The 24,926-nt window shown below is 38.6% G+C and overlaps 1 protein-coding gene and 1 long non-coding RNA gene across 6 annotated transcripts in view; one reads left to right on the forward strand and one right to left on the reverse strand.

Annotated features, from left to right (window-relative positions):
- LOC107976243 (uncharacterized) overlaps positions 1-17,794 on the forward strand; it is a 150,373-nt gene extending 132,579 nt beyond the window's left edge. The window contains exons 7-8 of the long non-coding RNA XR_010159423.1: positions 14,868-14,943; positions 15,276-17,794. This is a non-coding gene — a long non-coding RNA (uncharacterized LOC107976243). The remainder of the gene's footprint in view (positions 1-14,867; positions 14,944-15,275) is intronic.
- The window catches only part of DLC1 (DLC1 Rho GTPase activating protein), a 527,396-nt gene that overhangs the window by 385,267 nt on the left and 117,203 nt on the right, over positions 1-24,926 (reverse strand). The window lies entirely within an intron of this gene.

Raw genomic sequence — 24,926 nt, forward strand, 5'->3', positions numbered from 1 at the left:
ATATCTTGCTCCTCTCACCTTAGCAGTAGTGGAGAGAAAGCCCCGTTTTACGATCTTTCTTCTTGTTCCTCTCTGTTCCATCTTTGTATTACAAATGGGATGGGCACATTATAGGAATAGTAGGGGCAGAATGAGACTTCCTGTTGCTCACCTCCAGCCTTTTTCTAGGAGGACACAGAATTACCACTGCAAGGCCAGACGCCTCATGGTTCACCAAATATATTTTCAACTTATTTTGTACAAATTCTATCCAAACTCATTCAAGAAAATTTTTATTGAAAATTTACCAATTTTTTATTTGTCATTTTATCCTGTAGTGTCTAATAACATATGCCATATGACCCAAGGATGTCTGAAAACCCCTAAATCCACCTGGGAACTTTTCTTTCCTAACTTGGCTGACAATGTATCCTGAACAAGAGGAATAAAATACCATTACTATTCTTTTTTTTTTTTTTTTTTTTTTTTTGAGACGGAGTCTGGCCGGCTGGCGACAGCCCAGGCTGGAGTGCAGTGGCGGGATCTTGGCTCACTGCAAGCTCCGCCTCCCAGGTTCACGCCATTCTCCTGCCCCAGCCTCCCGAGTAGATGGGACTACAGGTGCCCGCCACCACGCCCAGCTATTTTTTTTTGTATTTTTCAGTAGAGACAGGGTTTCCCTGTGTTAGCCAGGATGGTCTCGATCTCCTGACCTCATGATCTGCCTGCCTCGGTCTCCCAAAGTGCTGGGATTACAGGCGTGAGCCACCGCGCCCGGCCTACTATTCTTATTCTTGGTAAATTGTTCTTATTGCAGACATGTCTGTTCTTTATATCTAAGTTAAACAGCTTTTGGGAAACAGAAGACATTTACCAGATTGGAATCAAGGTAACTAGAAGGTAGTGAAGAGCTCACTCTCTTCAGCAGTGTTTAAAAAAGAACGTTGAACGCATAGTGTATCAGTTGCTGTAGCTACTCTTGTGGTTTTATTGTTGCTTATCATGATGCATAGCTATCATTAGCACAAAGAATAAAAATAAATCAGAAGTAACTGGTCTTAAAACTTTGGAATCACGGGCAACATACATCTGGCAATTTCAAACTGAAATATATTGACTATCCAACATAGCCTCTTACATATTCTTAAAAAACAAACAAACAAACAAACAAAAAACAAGCAAAGGTAGTTTATGAGCTGGTTTTATTTATTTAGTTTTTTATTTTTTTATCTGGTTGCCGGCATTTAGGAAACTACACAACAGACTTACCTATCATAGTAACTAGGTGTGACTGAATATCTATCAGATTTGCAGTTCTTGTGGGAATATGATTACTGAAATTTGAATCTCGATCATGATCAAGTGTTTCAGATTCTATTAGCTGCAAAGGAGAATAATACTTGGGTGATTGTAACCTCTTTGCTGTAAGGTAACAGAGATTAATCATTGAAAGAGAATATTTTAAAAATAAGACCTGTTAGGACATGGAGTACTTTCTTCATTTCTGATTTAAGGAATAAAAGATACCTAAAAGTCTGATACATATTCAGACTAAGAGAATATTTCCTACGGTGTTTTTCCCATTGATTTCTTATGGATGTTTGTTCATGAAAAGGCTTTACTTGGGTTTACCTTTGAAATAGGCCTGTCGAATGTAGTGAATTTGGTAAAGATTTCTTATAAAATAGACACAAGAATTCTTTTGTGCTTGGTTTGCTCCAAATTGGGGCTAGTCATTTCTGGTCATGGGGAAAGGACATTGTTCTAATAGCCACTCATAGTTATTATTTTTGGCTTATTATTCTCTGATGAGGAAACAGGAACCTGACTTTTTGCCGGATTCCCAGGACCTATGTCTTTAAAGACTGGGATTATCATCCTTCCCTAGAGAGTTTCTGTTAGGGAAAGAGGACCATCTGGGGAGAGAGTAGCAGTTCTTTTCAAGGGGACACGAAAGAGCTCAGAAAGAGCCAGAAGGAAAAATGGAGCTAATCTATTTCCTTGTCTGCAGCCCCAGGGATGAAATAAGTGAAGGAGATAAACTGAAATAAAAAGAAGAGAGAAAAAGATGAAATTTGAGCACAGTGAAAAGTTTTCCCACAGTTAGGAAAGACTCAAGATATAGGCAAAAAGCAAGAAAAAAATTGCAGGGCACATTGATGTGGGCTGAGGCCGGGGGAAACCAGCAGGGTTGTTGTTGGATTTCTTGGAGGACACAGAGAAACAAAGCTTCTTAAAACCCTGGGCTTTTTAGGCAGATGGATCTTTGTCTTCTTAATCTGGAGGGCTAGATGTGTGGTGAAGAAGGCCAAGTGCCCAGGGTCAGAGGTAATTGAGATTTACACAAAAGCAACAGTAGCTACTCTTTATTTCTTTTACTGACTGAATGCATTCATGTATCCTCTTGACCATGTGTTAGTTAGAATTATAAGTCATTATCCTTGCCTTTGAGCATTTGCAATCTAATTAGGAAACATAAATCTCAAAAATAACAATTTAAAGAACAGCAATAAAAAACCGCCTAAATCTTTATGGTTAAACGCAATCACATTTGTTATCACATTAAATGTTTCTTTTTTTTGCCTTTTAATACATCAGTTGATACATGAAACATATGTCCCATATATGTAAATTATAACCCATAATATTACAATGATCCCCTGTGAAGCCACCCCCTGCCACCATGGAAATGGAACATTACCAATGACTTCCATTTACCTATGTGCTCCTCTCCTCTCCTGTCCCCACGTCCCTCCATGGAATAACCCTCCACTAATTTTTTTGGTTTTGTTTTTTATTACTTGCTTTTTAAAAAAATATAGAATTTTAAATTATATATATATATTATGCTTAAATAAGGTTTTAGTTAGTGCTGTTTTAGAGCTATATAAATGTATAATACTTGGAAACTCACCCCATTATTGCCAGCAACATTACCACCACTACTACTACTATTTATATCAATATTATTTAAAAACAGGGACTCACTATGTTGCTCAGGCTGTTAGTAATCTCCTGGGCTGATCTTCCCACCTAAGCCTCCTGAGTAGCTTGAACTACAGGTGCATGCCACCATGCATAGCTCCCTGCAATGTTACTTTACAAAATTCTAGTGTTGTAGGTTGAATAAGTTAAGTGAGTTCATATCTGTATGATATGCCATTGTATTGATATGCTACAAAGTATTTGTCCATTCTGTTGTCCGTGGTCTTTTGGATTATTTCTAGTATTTAATTATTATGAGCAGTAATGCAATTAATACTCTTGTCCACATTTCCTGGAGAACAAAATCAAGTGTTTCTAGGACACACTTCTAGGAGTGAAGTTCCTAATTTTTGGAGTATGTGAATGGTTGCATTTAAGAGATAATGCCAATTTTTTTTCCTAATATTATTGTATCAGTTATATTGATACCTAGAATGTATAGGGAGTTCCTGTTGATCCTGACCCTGGCACTTGGTGTATTTGACATTTTAATTGTGCCAATCTAGAGAGAGTGAAATGGTACGTCACTATGACTTTAATTTGCATTTCTCTGATTTCAAGAGTTTGATATTCTTTTTATTTATTTATTGTCAATATGGGTTTCCTGTTCTATAAAATATCCATTTTTTTGCCCGTTCTTCTTCTGGGTTATTTGTATTTTTTTATTGTTTTAAAGGACATTCTCATTAGTATTTGAATACTATTCTTTGTTTCTAAATGTTGCTAATTTCTACTCTCATTTTATTTTAAAAAATTATTTCCTTATACTGTGTTTCTCTAAATAGATTTTCTAAATTTTAAGATATTCAAATATATCCATCTTTTCTAAGAAATAACTTTTTAGTATTCTTTCTATGTTATTTATGAACTCCTTACAATATGCCCCTCCAATGCCTCTCATTGGTTCTGTGAGAACCAATGTCCTGGTTCTCATACCAGAACCAGGGTTAGTTAGAATCAGGACTTTGTCACCCTTGACACAGTTTCCAGTTTCTACAACCTTCCATTTCCTCAAGGTGATCAATCCAGATACCTGCCTTTATACAGATTATACAGCCACCTTCTGGTGACCTCCTCCCTAGGGGGCAGCTAGATGCAACCCACTTGACTCACCCCACTGATGTCCTCAGTGGGCATAGACGGGGCAGATATACTGCAACGACAAGCACACAGCCACAATGTGACTCCACAGAGCTCACACCTGCTTGTTCTAAACCTACCAGTTAGAACCCCCATGGGAATCCTGCTTAGGTAACACCCCGGGCCCCAATAAAGGCCATCATCCACAGGTCACTTCCTCTCTCTCTTGCTACCTACCTGCTCGCTGAGCCTGCATGTTCTGGACTCAATCCCCCCACTTCCTGTTGGCCCTGCGAGGGTGCTGCCCTCTTTCTCTGTGATCTGTGAGTAATAAAACACTTCTGTTGTTTCATGTGTTTTGTTGAGTTGCCTCCTCTGTGTCTCACTTGACACACTCTAACCTAACTCTCCTCCTGGCCAGAGCTCTCCTACAGAGTCGCTATCTTGGTAGAAATAAAGAGAACACACGTTAGACAAGAGCCAGAAGAATATCTGCCAGTATCAACATTTCCTGTGGGAGAGATACCTGGTCACAGGTCAGATACTTAGATACTAGGCCGTCTACCTAATGAAGTATCCCATGGAGGCACATTGTAAACATCCACAACCATCTTCCCTGGAGCCCCATCAGAGCAGGGCTAGAGTTTATTGCCACTGTACTAAGAGAAACTACGACACAAAATTAGAGGTGAAAAAGATATCTCTTTCCTCACTGATCTTCCTGGATACCTTTATCATACACCAAAGTTCTATGTACATTAGATTTTTTCAGGCTTTATTTTTTCATCATTAAAAACTCAAACTTGCTGGAAATTAGAGAAATGCAAATTAAAGTCATAATGAGGTACCGTTTTACACCCTGTAGACTGGCAATAATTGAAAAGTCTAATACATCAAATGTCAGAGTCAGTTAACAGCGGTTGTCTACTATTTCACACAAAAAAAACCCCTCCACATTATTGACTCTATATGTGAGCATGATATATCCCTCTACTTATTTTAGATCTTCTTTAATATGTTTCACTCATGTTTCATTGATTTCCTACACCAACGAATAACATGCAAATGTACAACCCATAAAGATTTACTCCTTTGTAACTTACAGTTCCTGTTGTTTTTGAAAATGACAATCTTAAAAATGTACATTTTCTAAACTTTCACAGGTTTGCTAAATCCTTTTCTTATTTCCAAATAATTGCCTGATTATTCTTAGAGGGCTTACTTAGTAGACAATCAGCTTCAAAAATTTGATTTTTCACCTGCCCCTGTTGGAATGTAGTTCCACTTCAAGTTGAAGAGAGACAATGCTAGTATGTTCCCATTTGGAATGCTATTTGTTAGAGTTTTCTCTTCTTCCCTCCCCTCCCCTCTCCTTTTTCTGTAGCTATCACTTTGTTAGGTTAAGGTAGTTCTAGTCTCTTCTTATGTTCCTTTATTTTTCTTTTTAATGGATGTTGGACTGGATATAGTGGCTCACACCTGTAATCCTAGCACTTTGGGAGGCCAAAGTGGGAGGATTACTTGAGTCCATCATAGGGAAACCCTGTCTTTACAAAAAATCAGCCAAGTGTGATGGTACGTGCCTATGGTCCCAGCTACCTGGGAGGTTGAGGTGAGAGGATTGCTTGAGCCCAAGGGGTTGAGGCTGCAGTGAGGTGTGACTGTGCTACTGCATTCCAGCCTGGGTAACACAGACAGCTCCTGTCCCAAATCAATTAATCAATCAATAGATGTCAACTTTTTCCAAATACTTTTTCTGCATCTCTTCATATGATCATAAATTTTTTTCTCCTTTAATCTGTTAATAAGTATTATACAAATTTTAAAATAACATATATAGATTTTTCTAATAGTAAAATGCCCATTCCATTTATTCCTGGGATGAACCCAATTTGGTTAAGGTGTTTAAGTGGTTTTATGCAGCTGAATCTGTTTAATATTTTGTTTATGTTTTGTTTTTTGCATCTGTGTTTATGACTGACATTCGTTCTTTTCTATCTCTAGAAGAGTTTAGAAGAAATCGAAAGAATCTGTTTCTTCAAAGATGGTTAAAATTCACTTGTAAAATCATCTGGACTTGGCATTTTATTTATAGAAGAATTTTAAACACTTTCGGAAACAGTATTGGAAAATTATAATTTTCCTCAATTCCATTTAGCTAAGTTATACTTTTCCAGTAATTTGTCCATTTCATTTAAATTTTCAAATTTATTAACCTAAACATTTACATTGTATTCTCTTATCTTCTTAATCTTTACTTCATCAGTAATAATAGTTCTTTTTTTCTTTCTTTTCTCTCTCTTTCCCCTCCCCTCCACTCCCCTCCCCTCCCCTCCCCTCTCCTCTCCTTTTCTGTCTTGCTCTGAGGCCCAGGCTGGAGTCTGGTATTATGATCCCAGGCCGGAGTATGGTGGTGGGATCATAGCTCACTGTGGCCTTGAACACCTGGTCTCTAACAATCCACCACCTCCCAGATAGCTAGGACTACAGATGTGCACCACCGTGCTTGGCTAATTTAACAAATTTTTTGCAGAGATGGGGTGTTACTATGTTGCCCAGGCTGGTCTTAAATCCCTGGCTTCAAGCACTCCACCCACCTCAGCCTCCCGAAGTGCTAGGGTTACAGAGGTGCATCAGCATGTCAGGCTGCCACTTTTTATTTCTAATATTATTTGTTTCTTCTTTCTTACCTTGATGGAGGTTGACATATTCATTTATTTGTAGAGTTTTCAAATCAAAGGATTGGCTTTTTAGTTGTTGTTGATTCTCCCAATTTTTTGTCTGCTTTTTTTTTTTTTTTTTAAAGATGGAGTCTCACTCTGTTGCCAGGCTGGAGTGCAGTGGTGCAATCTCGGCTCACTGTAACCTCGGCCTCCCGGGTTCAAGTGATTCTCCTGCCTCAGCCTCCTGAATAGCTGGGACTACAGGCATGCGCCATCACGCCCAGCTAATTTTTGTAATTTTAGTGGAGATGGAGTTTCACGATGTTGGCCAGGATGGTCTCGAACGCCTGACCTCGTGATCCGCCTGCCTCAGCCTCCCAAAGTGCTGGGATTACAGGCATGAGCCACCGCGCCCAGCCTTTGTCTGCTTTTTATTCCCAGATTTTTGCTTGTATCTTAATAATTTTCTTTCTTCATTTTAATTGAGTTTATATCAGTCCTTTTCTAGCTCAAGTTGGATATTTTTCTTATTATAAAGCCCTAAATTTTACTGTGTTTAGATAAAGACTTAAAAACTGAGATCAATACTGCTTTGAAAAATAAATTCTATATATGCCATTAAGATTGGGTTTTCACATTAGTGACTGTTCCAAAAGTCTGTACCATGGCCAGAATAATGGTCTTTGGAGCTCTGCCTCCCTGAGCTCTGAGTAATAGCTGTAACTGAATTGCTCTGTGGCCTGGAAAAGGTTGCTTATTTGTCAGGGCTTCAGTTTTTTCATCAATTTGTACCAGTTTCTACATTGTGGCCATTAAAAACAAAACTGTTCATAAAGAGTCTAGGCTTGGGGCTGACATATAGTAAATATTCAAATCGCAGGAATTATAGATATTCACAAAGGTAAATGATAGATACGTTGTATAATTTTTCATTCCCTAAAAGTTTTATTGAAATCTATGTTTGAAGATTAAGATAAGCATAAAAATGTGCAATAATAAATGATTGAAAGATATTATTGAGATATATAGACTACATAACTTGATATGATTTTGACCTTCTAATAGTTGTTAACAATGCCTTTCTAGAAAAACATATTGTTTTGCTGAAAGTCTATGTGGATATGCAAATGCCCCAAAGATTCTGAGTTTTCCTGAAGAGAAAGCACATATTTTGAAGAAAATTAAATATATAAGAAATTCTAGTTTCTGCCCTCCAGAATAATGGTATTACAGCTCAATATTGTGGGAAAATAGCCAGGCAGGGCAGCTTATTTTGTATAGAAAGTGGCAATTGGATTTCCCTCAATTTTTCTTTCGTTTATATAAAGTACCATCTAACAATAAATTCCCTTGTGCTCAGCCAACCATTCAACCTTATTTTTTTTCCCCCTTGGTGAACCATTACTTCCTCTTGTGGAATATTTTAATAAAATATTTGAATAAAATAATCCTTTGATACAGCTGGAAAGGAAGAAAGCACATTTGTCTTATCTGACTACATAAGTTAAAAGTACTTCAGAAATAAGGTAATTTATTTCTCAAAGGGCTTTTATTTTTATCTTTTAAGCACAATGTACTAGCTAACTATAACAGATTGGAAGAAAATACTTGCAAACCATATATCTTATCCATTAGGAGATTACTATCTAAACATATAAGGAGTTCATCTAACTCAATAAAAATAAAAAACAACCAACCAAACAACAACAGAAAGCCCCAAAGAGCCAAACCCCTCCTAATAACCTCATTAAAAAGTGGACAAAGGACATGAATAGACATTTCTCCAAAGAAGACATATAAATGGTCAACAGGTATATTACGAGGTGCTTGCCATCACTAATCATCAAGGAAATACAAATTAAAAGCACAGTGAAATATTACCCCACACCTGTTGGGATGGTTATTAGAATAAGTGTTGGTGAAAGCGTGGAGAAAAGGAAACTTTTGTACACTGTTGGTGGGAATGCAAATTAGTATAGCCATATGGAAAAAAGTATAGCCATATAGCCGTATGGAAAACAGTATGGAGGTCCTAAAAAATGGATAATAGAACTGCATGAGCCAGCAATCCCACTACTCTGTATATATACAAAGGAAATGAAATGAGTACCTTGAAAAGATGTTGGCACCCCATGTTCACTGCAGCTTTATTCACAGTAGCCAAGTGACACCTAAGTGTCCATCAATGAATGAATGGACAAATGGATAAAGATAACTTGATATACATACACACCCATACACGTGCATGCATACAATGGAATATTATTTAGCCAAAACTAGAAGGAAATCCTGACATGCTACAACATGGATGAATCTGGAAAATAGTATGCAAATGAAATAAGCCACACACAGACAGATACTGCATGTTCTCAATTATTTTTAGAGTCTACAATGGTCAAATTCATAGAAATAGTGAGTAGAATGGTGGCTAGAATGGTAGTTGTCAGGGGTTGGGGAGAGGGAGAAATGGGGAGGCACTGATCAAGGGGTGCAAAGTTTTAATTAGTCTGGATGAATATTATTCTGGAGACCTAACGTACAGCCGTGTGAAAATAGTTAACGATACTGAATTGTATACTTGAAATTTGCTAAGAGGATAGGTCTTAAATATTCTCACCAAAAAAAAGAGAAAATGCTAACTATATAAGGTGATGGATATGTTAATTAGATTGATTGTGGCCATTATTCCACAATGTATTCATAGAGCAAAACACTGTCATACACCCTTGGTATATACAATTTATGTTGTGGAAAAAAGAGTGAGGAAGGAAGGAATGAAGGAAGGAAGGAAGGAAGGGAGGGAGGGAAAGGAGGGAGGGAAAGGAGGGAGGGAGGGAGGGAAGGAGGGAGGGAAAAATAGAAAGAGAAGGAAAAATAGCGAATGGGTACAAGGCTCAATACCTGGGTGATGAAATGATCTGTACAACAAAACCCCATGACACGAGTTTACCTATGTAACAAACCCGCGCTTGTACCCCTGAACTTAAAATAAAAGTTAAAAAAAGAGAGAAGGGAGAGAGAAAGGGCAGGATGAAAGGGAGGAAAGGAGAAAGAGAGAAAGAGAAAAAAAGAAAAGAAGCCTTTCAGCAAAGTCCCTGGAATGCTTCCTGGCAAATCCTGTCTCACTCCCTTCCACCCCCATGCTGAAGCCACTCCCAAGCTCACTGGGTGACACCAGCCTGGGCTCTTCCCCAGAAGGAGATCTCAAGGCCGAGGAGCAGCCATGGAGCTCTCCCGCTCTGGGGACCACAAAAATCCCAAAAGTTTCTGAGCTAACACCCTTCAAAAAATTGAGGCCTGTGCAAAACCTACGCATGGAAAGTCTGTTTCTATTTCAGTTGTGTATCAGTTAAGATGGAAAATTTTTAAAGTCCACACAGATGGTAAATAAATTTCTGCTACATGAGGCAGTTCCTGGAATAAAGCAATTTTCTCAAATAACAAGCGCCAACTTATTTTTTTCAGCAGGACTTATTTTTAACTTTCCCAGGGAATGGTTGAGAGACTGAGAGCAATATCCTTCCCCTTAGGAATCTGAGTCTCCTTCCAGAAGAAAAGATTGCTGTTCTCACTACAGATTTAAATGCGTGTATACGCACATATGTACATTAAATGAAGGGAGTGTTGGTTCATTCATTTTCTTGGGGGAGGGGAATGAGTGAGGGAATGAGAAGGTGGAAATTTTGTAGATATATTTATGTTTTTATCCAATGTTTAGTTTTCTATAACTTACTCCAAACTGTTTGAAATTGATTCATATTCTTGCATAGAAATTCATTCCATATCTTGGACAAATGACCATTAATCTTTCGGAATCCTTGACATAGTGTGAGAATTGGCCTGTGTCCCCAGAAATCTTCAGTAGTAGTCCCCTAGGACATAGTTGAAACCCCATCGTACTCTGCTGGTTCATGTTTCATTGGGGAGAACCAGCCTTGGGCCTCAATTGGCAGGGAATGCTAGTGTCTTAAACAAAACTATGCCATTTGCCAAATCAGAGTGATTCAAATGTTCCTCCTAGTAGGAGGGATTCCCCATTCAGAAGAAATGCAGGAATCGACTATCAAATAATTAAACTGTGTTATAACCACTAATCATTTTAATGAGGGTATTACTGCAAGTGCTGTGTAAGTATATAGCCATTATAAATTTATTTTCTTTCTTCTTCCTCTTTATTTTTGGGCAGGGTAAATGTTTCACTGAGCACTACAGATAATCTATCAATTAACAAATAAATATTTACTGAGCGCCTGAATACTAGTCATAATAAGAGTAAGGAAAAAAAGAAATATCTACCTTTGAACTAAGAAGTTATAGTTGAAGAGACACAGAAGGAATTAGAGAACCACCAAGGGCTAAACTGTTTGTGGTGCTGACTATTATTATGCAGGTCAGGGGGTGATATGTAGACTTGATGTGCAGGAAGAGACACCCAATGTTCAGGTGCTATTTATGAGTATACCATCTGCATGGAAACAGGAAGACAGGTTTTCAGTAGAGAATTCTTGAAGTCCTTCTTTAGTGACTGATATGATTTGGTTGTGTCCCCACCCAAATCTCATGTTTAATTCCCACATGTTGTGGGAAGGACCCGGTGGGAGGTAATTGAATCATGGGGGCAGGTCTTTCCCATGCTGTTCCCGTGATAGTGAATAAGTCTCACGAGATCTGATGGTTTTAAAAACGGGGGTTTCCCTGCACAGGCTCTCTTGTTTTGCCTGATGCTATCCATCTAAGATGTGACTTGTTCTTCTTCCTTCTGCCATGATACAGTAAATTGGTACCAGTAGAGCGGGGTGCTGCTGTATATACCCAAAAATGTGGAAACATATTTGGAACTGGGTAACGGGCAGGGGTTAGAACAGTTTGGAAGGCTCAGAAGAAGACAGGAAAATGTGGAAAAGTTCAGAACTTTCTAGAGACTTGTTGAATGGCTTTGCCCAAAATGCTGATAGTAATATGGACAATAAAGTCCAGGCTGAAGTGGTCTCAGATGGAAATGAGGAACTTGTTGGGAACTGGAACAAAGGTGACTCTTGTTATGTTTTAGCAAAGAGACTGGTAGCATTTTTCCCCTTCTCTAGGGATTTTTGGAACTTTGAACTTGAGAGAGATGATTTGTTATCTGGTGGAAGAAATTTCTAAGCAGCAAAGTATTCAAGAGGTGTCTTGGGTGCTGTTAAAGGCATTCAGTTTTATAAAGAAAGCAGAGTATTAAAGTTTGGAAAATTTGCAACCTGACAATGTGATAGAAAAGAAAATCCCATTTTCTGAGGAGAAATTCAAGCCAGCTGCAGAAATTTGCATAAGTAACGAGGAGCCAAATGTTAATCCCCAAGACAGTGGGGAAAATGTCTCCAGGGCATGTCACAGGTCTTCATGGCAGCCCCTCCCATCAATGGCCCAGAGGCCTAGGAGGAAGAAATGGTTTTGTGGGCCAGGCCCAGGGTCCTCATGCTGTGTGCAGTCTAGGGACTTGGTGCCCTGTGTCCCAGCTGCTCCAGCCATGAATAAGAGGAGCCAAGGTACAGCTTGGGCCATGGCTTCAGAGGGTACAAGACCCAAGCCTTGGCAGCTTCCACATGGTGTTGAGTCTGTGGGTGTGCAGAAGTCAAGAATTGGGGTTTGGAAACCTCTACCTAGATTTCAGAGGATGTATGGAAACACCTGGATGTCCAGGAAGAAGTTTGCTGCAGGGGTGAGGCCCTCATGGAGAACTTCTGCTAGGGCAGTGCAGAAGGAAAATGTGGGGTCAGAACCCCCACATAGAGTCCCTACTGGGGCACTGCCTAGTGGAGCTGTGAGAAAAGGGCCACTGTCCTCCAGACCCCAGAATGGTAGATCCACCCACAACTTGCATCATGTGCCTGGAGAAGCTGCACTCAACACCAGCCCGTGAAAGCAGCTGGGAGAGGGACTAAAACCTGCAAAGCCACATGGGCGGAGCCACATGGGCGGAGCCACTCAAGATCATAGGAACACACCTCTTGCATCAGCCTGATCTGGATGTGAGACATACAGTCAAAGGAGATCGCTTTGGAGTTTTAAGATGTGACTGCTCCGTTGGATTTCGGACTGGCAAGGGGCCTGTAGCCCGTTTGTTTTGGCCAATTTCTCCCATTTGGAATGGCTGCATTTACCCAATGCCTGAACCCTCATTGTATCTAGGAAGTAACTAACTTGCTTTCGATTTTACAGGCTCATAGGCAGAATGCAGTTGCCTTGTCTCAGATGAGACTTAGGACTGTGGACTTTTCAGTTAATGCTCCACCATGCTTAGCTAATTTTTGCATTTTTGTTGTTGTTGAGAAAGAGTTTCGCCATGTTGCCCAGGCTGGTCTTGAACTCCTGGACTCAAGTGATCCATCCACTTCAGCCTCCCTAAGTGCCAGGATTACAGCTGTGAGCCACTGCATCCAGCAAAATGACATTTTTTTTTAATAAGCCAAAGAGATCAGATCATAATTTCAGTTTAAAAAGAAAATAAGTTTCTAAATATTGATTGCTGTTTTTTCTTTCATGCCTCAAACGTTTATATCAGGGTTGAATTTTGTTAAAACAGCCTTTAAAAAAAGGTGTTCCCTATGATATAGCACAGATATCGTAATTATTAAAGTTTGTTTCAAAAAATCTTTACTTTGAAGAAAATATTGATTTTCCATTCTGGTTCAAAAGGACTTTAATCTTCTGATTTTGAGGGCCCAGTAAAAGGCCATCTTTTATATTGGGTTTCTGGCTAAGCACAGTGGTTAAAATAATAAATTTCCTGTTATTCTTAGCGTGTGCCCAGAAGCCATGGAGATTTTTGGACTTACTTAGTGAATTAAACAAAGAAAGTGAATAAAATACCCTATTCTGAATAGCGACCATAGAAAATATAGATTATAAACAGTAGTAGTTTCACAACGAAAAGAAAGACATAACTGTCACCACAAACTCTCTTCCAGAGGAGATTCCTCAGTGTATTCCAGCTTGGAGGTGAACTGGGGAAAATACAAACCCTGAGGCTGGTACTCAAATCCCTAGAAGAACATACTAAGGACTGAGGTACATGAGGCTAAAAGTGAGGCTGCAGTGAGTGGCAAGTGTTTGCTGTGTGGGGTCAAGAACTGAACTTGTGATGGGAAGGAGACTATGCATGCCATCTTGGAAAACTAGAGTGAAATTATGCAGACTCTTAAGACGAGAATGAACCTAAACTGCCTTCACTCCCTTCAATCTGGTATTTTCTGCAGTTCCCACATACTTGGGTCGTTATTTCATAACCAGTTCTCCACTGAATACTGAACCCGTGAAACTAAACTTCCACAAGATAATGTTTACCATTTCCTAGGGCATAGGAAAAGTAAGTAGGTTGCCTCGTGAAGCAGAAAGAAACTGCAGGGGTTAATTGTGATGAGGAAAATACATCCGGTTGAAAGCAAAAAGCATTTTACACTTTTTGTGCTTTAGATAGAATAAATAAGAAGTGCTTATAATACTGCTTCAGAACCCTGATTAGCATCACTCATTGCTTTATAAAAGTTTTTAATGGCTTTCTGTGAACATCCAATGATAATAGCTTTGTTTCGTGATATTTTACATCATTATACTAATTATCCAAAGTTTAATCTCTATTAAAAAATCTGGATTGAGGTTTTGAAAGTATTAGGAAGATTGAAAACATAAGCAAGTGTATTTCAGTAATTCGAACATAATTTTCTTATGCCCTTAAGAAGTTTAAAGTTTGAAGAGGAGATGAGACATATTTTCATTTTCACATCCACATACAGTGCAGTTTTTTTTTTTTTTTTAGTATGGCTAATACATAGTCAACCATGTAATTTATCACCTAACTGGGACATTCCAGAGAGGGATGTGGGGAGCTAACCAGGCAGGATGTGGAAACAACAGACACAGACCAGAGTGGTCCAGACAAACCAGAATGAATAGAAAGGAGCATGTGCCATAAGATGTTAGAGTTATGAATGTTTTTCTTATAAGTTTTTATTTTTAGTTTCTTGAGGAGAATGACAATCATTTATTCGTCTTTGAATATCTTGTTCATCTTTGAACAGAATGACAAATGTTCAACGGTAAAAAAAACCCACTGAATTAATGAATTAGTGATTGAATTAACAAATGTACATATTTATGCAAATTATCATAATTTTATTGTAGGATACACCTTTTCATGTAAGTGAAATCAAAGAAGATGATTAAAACATCAGTGCCAAGGACATAAGAAGACAGCACAGTAAGTGAATTTTTTTCTCTTTTTCTGGGCACATAGCAAGGGAAGTTGTGCTTTTCTCCTACATCAACCTTACTGAAAACAGAGAGTTGTATGGTGGATTGTGGCTTAGGGAATATGGACTCGCTCCTTTGTGCATCTATTCACCCATCCGTCTGCTAGACAGCTTCCTATTTCTCACTATTCTATGTCAGTTACTGAAGCTACGCAGAGGAAGCACGTGCTCTCTGCCTTCAAAGAGCATGTAGTAACCCCAAATCAGGGCCTCAGGTTTATTCTCAAACAAGATGAAAAAAAAAAATACTAATCCCCATTCATTTTTCTTCCTCCCTCAGTGAAGATATCTTCAAGAAGACAGCGTGGAAGATGTAGCTTTGGTAATTTAAAGAAAGTAGAAGACACAGAAACAGTTACGCGGTAAGTGCTGGTGTGAGGTAATCAGGTATGTACAGCCACTACTGAGAAGCAGTAAGAGCCCGTGGGAGACCAGGAGCACGGATGTACATTGTCATTGTATTTCTATAAGACTTTGCTATAGTAGTGAGAGTAGGGCTTCGAATTTTAACAAGGACTAATCGCAGAGGATTTAAAAATGCAGGCTGGGAAATATGATCTTCATTTGATAAAAAACCAAGACATAGGTTAGTGCTTTTACAAAAGGAAATAATCTGGTGATGATGCTTTCTTAGGAAGATTAAATCTGATTAGACTGTGTAGAATGAGCTTGTATAAGAGAGAATACTGGATCCAGAGAGATGGCAAACAATTTATCATATCACTTCTACGTGCTGAGATGAGGATTTGGATGCAATGGAGACGAGAAATGAAGACACATAAATAATATATTCCTACACCAGTCACAGAGAAATCATATCCTAACCACCCAACCAATTTTCTTTAGTCATAACTAGGAAAGATCAACCAAGATCACTAAATCGTTAGAAAAAAAAATCAATAGTAGAGAAACAGACTGCTACACAAAAAGAAATGATTCAGGTAATACCAATAACATATTAAAAAACCTCTAAGAGAATCCCTGTAATTAGTATTTTCAGAGAGATTTGAGAAAATATTACATTTGTAAAACATGAACATGGTACTAGGGAAAACCAGGCAGAGAACACCGTCCATGTATTAGGTTGTTCTCGCATTGCTATAAAGAAATACCTGAGACTGGGTAATTTATAAAGAAGAGAGGTTTAACTGGCTTATGGTTCTGCAGGTTATACAGGAAGCATGGTATAGGCATCTGCTCAGGGAGGCCTTAGGAAGCTTACAATCATGGTGGAAAGTGAAGGGGGAGCAGGCACATCACATGATGAAAGCAGGAGTGAGTGAGAGAGAGAAGGGAGTAGGTGGAGGTGCCACACACTTTTAAATGATCAGAACTCACAAGAACTCACTCACTATCACCAAGGCATCACCAAGCCTGAGGGATCCATTCCCATGACCCAGAAACCTCCCACCAGGTCCCAACTCTGGCGTTTGAGATTACAATTCAACATGAGATTTGGACAGGGACACATATTCAATCTATGTCAGTCCATATTCTTCACCTTCTCTCCTGTTCAGGGATGAACTGTTAGCTAAAGTCTAGCCCTTCTGTTCAAAGATGAACTCATAGCTAAAAAATGCAAGACATCCTGTTAAGGGATGAACTCTTAGCTAAAGTCTAAGCCCAGTCTTTCCTCCGAGCCCTGGATCCCATCCTTTCTCATCAGTTCAAGGCTATCACCGCTAGAACTGTCTCTCCTCAGGTATCAATAATATTTCCTCTACTGAATCATTTCTATCAGCTTCCAATATAATGTTCAAATATCTCCCAATACAATTATTTTAAAAAAATCCCTCTCTGGCTTTCTTTGTTTTCTTTTACAGCAATTATTGAATTTTTAATACATAACTTTGCTCACTTTCTTCAATTCTCGTTCTCCTTTTTGTTCTTGAACCCACTGAAAATAAGCAGATGCTCCCACAAAAACTTGCCTAAACAAGCTGGCCTGTTGGCCTCCTGTTATCAAATGCCAGTTTTCTTCTGGTCTACTTGGGTCTATGCATAGCATTTGAGACATTTGATCTTACTTTCCTTTCAGAAACAGCTTTTTCACCCAGCTTCTAGGATTCCACTCTGATTCTTTTCTCTTATTAGTTCATTCCACCCCTTAGTTGGTTTACTGTTTTATTTTATGCTTCCCTCCTGTAGAAAGTAGGTCCTTTGGAGAAAAGATGTTATTTTGTATCCCTTCCATCTGGAAGAGTGCTCAGTACATTTTAAGCACTTAATATTTGTTTGTTGACTAGGTAACTGAAGGAAAATAAGAAAGTTAAAAATATGACTGCAACAATAAATGTTTCAAAGGACAGTGAATAATAAAATGGATACATCTGAAGACCAAGCTGCTGATCTGGTCCAGTGAGTCAAGAAGATCTCACAATAAGCAAAGCAAAAATACAAAAAAAGGTTGCATAATGAGTGGAAGTTAAGAGACATAGATACAAGTTATTAAAAAAAAATCTAATAGGAATTTTGGGCTGAAACAACAGAAACAATGGGAGGTGGCAACACTCATAAAATATTGGAAGGAATATTTCTGAAGCTGATAAAAGTTACGGCTTCTCAGATTGAAAGATTTTAGTTAACATTAGATTGCATCCAAAAGAAACAAAGCTGCTCTTTGATAACTTTTATAACTCTCGGGAGGAAAAATATCTTGACTATCTAGAGAATTAAAAAGAAGCTACTGGTTGGGCAAGGTGGCTCACACCTGTAATCCCAGCAGTTTGGGAGGCTGAGGCAGGAGGATTGCTTGAGACTTGAGACCAGTCCCAGCAACACAGCAAGAATCTATCTCAGAAAGAAAGAAAAGAAAAGAAAATGAAAAGAAAGAAAGAAAGAAAAGAAGAAGAAGAAGAAGAGAAAAAAGAAAGAAAGAAAGAAAGAAAGAAAGAAAGAGAAAGAAAGAAAGAAGAAAAGTATACATATCAGCCTGTGTGGTGGCGTGTGTCTGTAGGCCCAGACACTTCAGAGGCTGACGCATGAGGATCACTTGGGCCCAGGAGGTGGGGGTTGCAGTGAGCTATGATCATGCCACTTGCAGTCCGACCTGGGTGACAGAACAAAACCCTGTCTCAAAAACAAACAAAACAACTTATTTAGAAAAGACAGACATCAGTGTGACATATAGATCTTCTAATATAAAATACTGGGTCACAGGAGAGTTGAGAAATATCATCAAGTTTCTCAAGGAAAAAAATAGAGCATAGACAGTTAAATATGTTTGATTATTGGTTAAAATATGAGCCAAACAAGGACCCATAAAAGCTTAAAAATATATGCACAACAATGTGATTAAGTTATTCAGGGAGATATGTAAACCAGAAAAATAAGAATATAAGAAAGATAAAGAACATGGACATGGGAAAGATGCATAACATAGAAAACAGGAACAAAATAGAAAGAACGTAAAAGAAAATCTTTTAGAACTTGATGCCTGCCTGGTTGATCTCCCTTTTAAAGATAGACTATATCTTCTTCCTGTGGGTCCAATTTTACTGCTTTGTTCTGGAGTGAATATTTATGTATCATAAAGACTGCTATGGTCTTTGAATCTTTATCCTATAGGTGAAGCACAGAATGATAATAGTCATTAGATAGAATACATATGCTAAAATCATAAAAATGCAAAATTCATACAACCAACAAAAATTAAGATACACAGTAGGAAGGAGAAGAGAGGTGGACCAAGGGGATCACTTGAGGTCAGGAGTTTGAGACCAGCCTCGCCAACAGGGTGAAACCCAATTTCTACTAAAAGTATAAAAAATTTGCCAGGCGTGGTAGCATTGCCTGTAGTCCTAGCTACTAGGGAGTCTGAGGCAGGAGAATCGTTTGAGCTTGGGAGGTGGAGGTTGCAGTTAGCTGAGATCACGCCATTGCACTGCAGCCTGGGCAACAGAGCCAGACTCCGTCTCAAAATATATAAATAAATAAATATGTAAGTAAAGATAATCTGAGCTGCAGTGTAGAATATGGATTGAAAGGGGTTAGGACCAAAGGCCAAGAGGCCAGTTAAGAAAATGTAGCAGTAATTGGAGGAAAAGATGGCAGAGAATAAAGGAAATGAGTATGAGAGATCATAATTCTCTACGCTTTTGAAATGGAAAGACAATAAATTTAACTAAAATATTAAAAATGAATAAATCAACAAATAGGCTGGGTGCAGTTGCTCACGCCTGTAATCCCAGTAACTTGGGAGGCCAAGGCAGCTGGATCACTTGAGCTCAAGAGTTTGAGACCAGCCTGGGCAACATGACAAAACCCCATCTCCTCAAAAAAATACAAAATCTTAACCAGGCATGGTGGTGCATGCCTGTAGTTTTAGCTACTTGAGAGACTTAGGTGGGAGAATCACCTGAGTCTGGGAAGTTGAGGCTGCAGTGAGCCATGATTGTGCCAGTCACTGCAGCCTGGGTGATGGGAGTGAGACCTTGTTTCAAAAAGTAAATAAATAAATAAAACAAACAAACAGAAGAATAAGCATTTTAAATAAAATAAATAACTGACATTCATAAAGCTAAATACTGGAGGAAGAAAAAAGACATAAATAATAAAAGTCCGTTGTTACAAAGGAGAAGCTGTGAGCAAGTATGAGAATACCAGACTCCATTAGAATGTAAGTTTCTGATAGAAAATTTACAGCCCCGTTGTACTGTTATATGGAACTGTGCTTGGCACAAAACATAAGCACTGGTTATAGGTTGAACTGGACCCCTCTCCCAATTCATATGTTGAAATGTTATCCCCAGTACCTCACAATGTGACTTTATTTGGAAATAGGGTTTTTGTAGATGTAACTAGTCATGTTGTGATGAGGTCATATTAGAGATGGACAGGCCAGAATTCCAACTCAACTGATGTCCTTAAAAAAGGGGAAATTTGGACATAGTCACACACTCACACGAAGAAGCCCATGTAAACATAAAGGCCTATAGAAGGATAATATACCTACAAGTCTTCAAGCCAAGGAATGCCAAAGATTAGCAGCAAACCACCAGAAGCTAGGGGAGTGTAAAGGAACCAATTCTCCTTCAGAGCCAACTGAAGGAGCTAACCCTGCCCACACCTTGATCTGAGACTTCTAGACCACAATTATGATGACTTTCTGTTCTTTTAAGCATGCAATTTAAGGTGCTTTGTTACGACAGCCCAAGAAAATGAATACAGCAGTCAAAGAATATTTGTTAAATGAACAAAGGAAATACCCCATCTTTCACAGGTGGACATTATAAATTTGAAGTAATATCATTGATTAATATGTATGTATATAAATGGAAGCATGTATTTGTAGTCATATACCTAATGCACAGATTGGAGACAGTTAATCATGGTGTCTACAAGAATGGGACAAGTCAGAGAGAGAGAGTTTAACTTTTCATTTTATAATTTCTTTTGCCATGTGCATGTATCATTTACATATTAAAAAGATAAAAATAGGTAGTTGATGAATAGAGCAATGCTGTCTGACTAGAAGTGTCTTTATTCAGATTAAGCGGTGAAATAATTTAAACCTTGGAATTGACTCAGGAATCTTGACTTCTTAAAACTATAGCTTTAGAAATCATGTTTTCTATCAAGCAAAATAAGGTACATTTAATGTAGAGATGTCCCCACGTAATTAACTATAGGTCATAGTTACCTTTTATTAGCATTTCTTGAGCGATATTAGGTAGAACTTAAGATGAGTCAATACAGCCTGACGTGATTACGCGATTTAATTGGAACAGAGAGACAGTGAGAGAATAGGATTAATGATTATTGTGACATAAGATAATGCTTGAAGTGCCGTGCTTGTCTTCACTCAATCACTCATTCAACAGAAATTTAATAAATGCATGCTGTACACTGGGCATATGCTAGGCGCTAAGGAGAGAATGGTGACTAAGTAATGAGTGTGACGGTCCCTGTCTTCAAGGAATTTACAGTTTGAATTGGAGGTTTGTATACCAGTTTCCTGAGGCTGCTCTAACAAATCACTACAAACTTAACTGTTCTAAAACAACAGGAATTTTTTTCACAATTCTAGGGGCCAGAAGTCAAAGTAGGTTGGCAGGGCTGTGCTTTTCTCAGAAGGCTCTAGGGCAGAATCTTTCCTTCCCTCTTCCGACTTCTAGTGGCTTCAGGCGCTCCTCTACTTATGGCTGCATCGGTCCAATCTCTGCTTCTGTTTTCACATGGCCTTCTCTGTGTGTCCATGTCTGCTCCTCTTCTGTCTCTTGTAAGGACGCTTGTCATTAGATTGAGGGTCCACCTGGGATATCCAGGATGATCTCACCGTGAGATCCTTAACTTGATTACATCTGCAAAGACCCTTTTTCCAAACAAGATCATATTTGCAGGTTCCAGGGGTTACAATGCGCACGTACCTTTTGAGGGGCCACAATTCAATCACTACAGTATGGATAAGTGAATAGGTGGTTCCAATCCAGTGTGACAGGTGCTATGCTAGGGCACGTACTTGCAGGATGCACAGAGACACCTAGAAGGTGGCCCCATTTCAGTTTTTGAGGGGTTCAGGGAAGACATTTTAAGTGAAGTATCAGGTAAGAAGAAACTTGAAGAATGACCAAAAACCAGTTAGGCAAGGGCAGGGAGGTGAGCTGGGAGAGCTTTCAGGGAGAGAGAGTGTGTGAGAGGTAACTGGAAAAAATTTAAGTTTGCTGTAAAGTATGGGATGAGGAGAAGGTGAAGATGAGATGGCATAGGTGAACAGGGCCCAGATTGTGACTGTCCTTGAAAACCATGTCTTCCATATTGGAATTTTGAAGCAATAGAAGGGAGAAGTACAGATTTGCATTGTTTAAAGATAATCTCGGGCGGGGTGTGGTGGCTCACACCTGTAATCCCAGCATTTTGGGAGGCCGAGGCTGCTGGATCACTTGAGGTCAGGAGTTCGAGATCAGTCGGGCCAACAGGGTGAAACCCAATCTCTACTAAAAGTACAGAAAAAAGCCAGGCGTGGTAGCATCACCTGTAGTCCTAGCTACTAGGGAGGCTGAGGCAAGAGAATCGATTGAACCTGGGAGGCAGAGGTTGCAGTGAACCCAGATCATGCCATTGCACTCCAGCCTGGGCAACAGAGTGAGACTCTGTCTCAAAATAAATAAAGAAGTAAATAATGAAATAAAGACAATCTGAGCTGCAGTGTGGAATATGGATTGGAAGGGGTTAGGACCAAAGGCCAAGAGGCCAGTTAAGAAAACGTAGCAGTAATTTGAGGAAAAGATGGTAGAGAATAAAGGAAATGGATATGAGAGATCATGAAGATGTAAAATTATTATGTTCATTAGAATTGTTAAATAAGACTAAGCTTACAGATGCATTTTTACAGTGTTTCTAAAGTGAAGATTCATTCTCAATCTCTGTTTTTTAGCTTAACTCTCTCTACCTATGATTAGCCCACAGGTACATATGGACAGATAACAATATGAATCTAGCAGCTGTTCTCAATAAATATTTTTAATTTCTGAAATAAGTCTTGTAGGCCTGGACTGATTCTCTTTAGTTTTTGGAGCGATGGATATACTTTAACTTGCTTTGCTTCAAAGTAAATTGGCTTTTAAACTCCTTCCTTAAGGAAAGGATGGAACCGAACACATGAGTGATGGCTATTGGTTACAACTCATTCTTGATTCTATGTATCTGTTTAGTTTTCTTGGTTTCATAGTTTCACAACATCCTTGTTAAAATGCAGAAGGGTGTTATCAGAGTGGCAATGAAATTCTGCCCAGAAGGAACTAATGGCAGCAACAGTAGGCAAGGTAAATATGTCACTTTGAACATAAACAGTCCCTGGAGGCCATCTGTCATATATACAGAAAAAGTCCATCTCGTCCTTCTTACCTGGGTACCTACTGACCATGACAGGGATGTGCGCTATGACCAGCAAGCAGAAGAGAGATTACGTGGGACTCACAGTGGTTGGACCAGGAGACTTATGACAAAATATTTGCTTATTTGCTAATAATTCTTCCAGAATTAAGCACTTATGAAGTGGTTGAAATGGTACCCATTCCTTGAAAATGCTATGTCAAGTACAGCTCTCCAGGATTTGAAATATAGAACAACAATAAAAATCCCTAGACAAGGTTATGATTCACCTTAAGTGTGGTGGCTATTTTAAATCTTTGGTACTTTAAACATGGCTTCGTAGCTCCTTTATACTTTCTTTTACTAGCAGGGATTTTGGAATTCTAACACACTTCTACTATTTTCTCCTACATAGAGACTGACTTTTATTTTTCTTTCCCAAGTCCTGATGCAGTATAGAAAACCATAGTGTAGCCATCTTTGTTAGCCACAATATTCGGTTTTATTCTCTCATCATAAACAAACAATAGGCTTAAAATGACTTCAATATAGCTTGAAAAGAGACAGTAGCATTGTCCTTGTTTGAACATGCACTTCTTGTTGCTACTTGCCACCCTACCCTATTTTCTGCTATCTCAAATGACCTTATGTACACCACATTTTGCTGTGACATTCTGTGCAGTAACTGGAACTCTAGCTTGGCACTGCACAGCCATGTTTTTAGAAGGGAATACTGGAGGTGCAAATCTTGGGCAGCAGTTTGTATGCATCACTCACTGTATCAATGTAGTAACGTATCTGTTGACATCTCCTGAGTACATCTGGTCCTCTTAAAAATGGAAAGACATATGTGAAAGTTAGAAATTAAATCTCGTAATCTACAGACTTCACATAACCCACACAACTATTGTTCACTTATTCTCTAACAGAAGATACATTCTCTCAATGGCCAGGCTTGAAGATTTAGGATTCCAATAACTATCGGGTATGAAATGTCAAAAATAGATTTATTTCCATTTTGAGTTGCCCAGGAAAGGCTGATGCACAACTTAGCATGCTTTTTGTTTCTAGTCTAAGCAGAATTTTAAGCATAAAAATTTAGTGCTTTATGTGATCAATGACATGTTTAAAAGAAAAATTTGCATGACGAGTACACAGAAATCCGCTAGCTAACTTCCTTTATCCTCTGCCCTCTTGACAATTGCTCATGGCATGGGACTTGTTTGAAATACTTTTCAGCTTGTTTAAAATTTATCATGCCTCAATCCAAACACTGTGAACATCTGAGAGAAAGCACTTTGTCCACTTTTAAGTGGACAGAGATCACATTTATGATAAAAGTCTATGTTGACCATGGGGAAGGAGTACAGAATAACCGAATGAAATCAAAATTCATGCCTTAGGAAAAAGCAAATTTTTATTACAAAACTAGAAACCAGGAGAAACGTAGAAAAAACAAAGCTCATTTTAGACTCCATTCCATTTTGCTTTAAAAAATCCATTTTATGTTTTTGTCAGCATATACCTGAAATGGCAGTTAAATTCTCAGATGTTTTTTTCCCCTGCACACAAAGTAGACAAATGTCTGAAAGAGGCATAAAACATTTCCTTTCATCATTTAAAAAAAAACCCTTAATATTAGGTTTGTGTTACATTTCGATGTTGGCCAATTCTTTCTGATTACTTTTAAATTGTAGAGTTTCCATAATAATGTTCAACTCAGCATTTTCTCTGTGGGGCAGCAACTTCACACTGGTACCACGACATACCACTATTAACATTCTAAGTTACAGCTCCTTGGTCTTGTCAATACCCACACATTTTATTTTAGTTCAAATGAAATGCAAGGGTATTTAGTTTTTTCCAACTGAAACATTCCATGAACCTATGAAATGCAAATTCTGGGTGTTTCATCCATATTTGTTTGTAAGATGATACCTAGCATGGTCTAGTCCACTGAGCAATTACTTGCTTGTTGGATAAATGAACATAGGACAGGATATTCAAGATCTTGTGATTATCCTACAACAAAATGAAGGCAAAATGCAAGGGATGTCCTTGATGAATGGATTGCAAGTTAAAGTCCCAACTACACAACAGCAAATACATAGGGTGAGAA

This window comes from Pan troglodytes, chromosome 7, assembly GCF_028858775.2.
Source record: "Pan troglodytes isolate AG18354 chromosome 7, NHGRI_mPanTro3-v2.0_pri, whole genome shotgun sequence".
Classification (NCBI taxonomy): Eukaryota; Metazoa; Chordata; class Mammalia; order Primates; family Hominidae; genus Pan; species Pan troglodytes.